General features: G+C 42.2%; 1 pseudogene; it reads right to left on the minus strand.

Moving 5' to 3' along the window:
* Positions 1-1,169: 1,169 nt before the first annotated feature.
* LOC141111526 (U2 spliceosomal RNA) lies at positions 1,170-1,343 on the minus strand (annotated as a pseudogene).
* Positions 1,344-1,690: the final 347 nt, after the last annotated feature.

Genomic DNA, 1,690 nt, shown 5'->3' on the forward strand with positions numbered 1-1,690 from the left:
TTAAGATTCAAGGGAGTTGATCAGCATTCTGGATAGGTCAAGTTAATGTCCAAAAGTAAACAAAGTACTTCTATGTCAACTTCTGAACAGTAATAGAAAATAAAGACCCAGTCTTTACCCCAAAGTATCGTTACTCAGTATCAGCGAGTACTTGACCGAAAGTATTGGCATCGAAACAAAGAAAGTGTTTCACCACTCAGGTAGATCCAAACCCAGGTGTGTGATTAATGTGAATCCCAGGTGAAGAGTCCCAGGTGCTGGCTAAATGCAAGGTAGAGCAAAGCTTTAAACGGGAGAATCTGGATGCCGCACACCGGATGAAGTTAAAAAAATGTCTTTATTATAAAAATTGGATCATCAAAAATACAAGACAATCTGGCAGAATGTACAGACTCATCTGACGCGTTTCACACTCCTGGTTGAGTGCTTCAGTGCTGCAATACACCTGAAGGTTAACAGCAGCGGTTTCTCTATGGGAAGCCTCGTCCACAGCAGCTGACTGCAATCTGCATATTTGAATCGTGCTAAGCTCCTCCCACACATTACATCACTGACACGTGACTTTCTCAAGGATCCTTGAGAAAGTCACGTGTCAGTGATGCAACGCGTGGGAGGAGCTTAAGACGTTCAGTGCTGCAATACACCTGAAGGTTAACAGCAGCGGTTTCTCTATGGGAAGCCTCGTCCACAGCAGCTGACTGCAATCTGAATATTTGAATGCTTCTAATAGACCTGGAGTTTGTGAGTGTATTTCTTGTCCCTGTTTTGCTTGTGTACTATCTAGTAAGTTCACTGCACAATGATCTATTTTTTCTTTGCTTGCTTTGCATAAAACCTTTATCCTGAGAGCCGAATCACCAGCAGTATTATGGCTAAAGTGGGATGCAAGAAAAACTAAATATCCTGATACAAACGATCTAACCCAGTGAGTCAATCAATCTGGATTAAGGGAAGGAACTGTTTAATTATTTTTACTTTCCCCCACTATTTATCTCTGCCTGGACATTGTACTCAGAGTGTCATTATTATTTTATTTATATTAACCGTCACATCACCAATTTGAAGATTTATTTTGGCAATTTTAACACATGTATTACCACCATAATTATTTATCTATTTTATTCACATGTATGCATTTTTTTCCTGGATTTAAGCTTAGTCGCAGCAGCATATTGTGCACTATTTATTTAAAGCGCATCAATTTTATACTTAGGACCTTCCACCGTTCCCACCTTATTGCGTCAGGCCCCTCCCCTGGCCATAGGAGGCACTGCGTTTTCCCTTTCTAAAACTGATAAGAACAGACACTACACTTGATCTTAGTCAAAAGGCTGAGAAGCGATAAACCAGGTGAACCATCCAATGACTGTAAAGTTTCTGCTGTCTTGGGCCACATGGCCTTTCTCAATCTTTGCAGGACCCAGAGGTTGCAATAGAGTGATGAGTACTCCAGCTACCAGGAAGAGACAATCCAACTTCTCGTGCCTACAGTAGGCCCCCTGCACGAGAACTGGCTTTTCAACTGCCTCTAGGGGTGCTAGACGCCCACTCTTCCACAATGACATCCACCAATCAAGGCATTTTCATTTTTGCATTACTGCTCCCAAGAACCAGCTCACTGCTTGCATCAGAACTGAGGGCCCTTGAGCAAAGTACTAAGGCGGGGTGTTGTGATGTTTTTTACAAAGCT

The sequence above is a fragment of the Aquarana catesbeiana genome, linkage group LG10, assembly GCF_042186555.1.
Source record: "Aquarana catesbeiana isolate 2022-GZ linkage group LG10, ASM4218655v1, whole genome shotgun sequence".
In the NCBI taxonomy this organism is placed as follows: domain Eukaryota; kingdom Metazoa; phylum Chordata; class Amphibia; order Anura; family Ranidae; genus Aquarana; species Aquarana catesbeiana.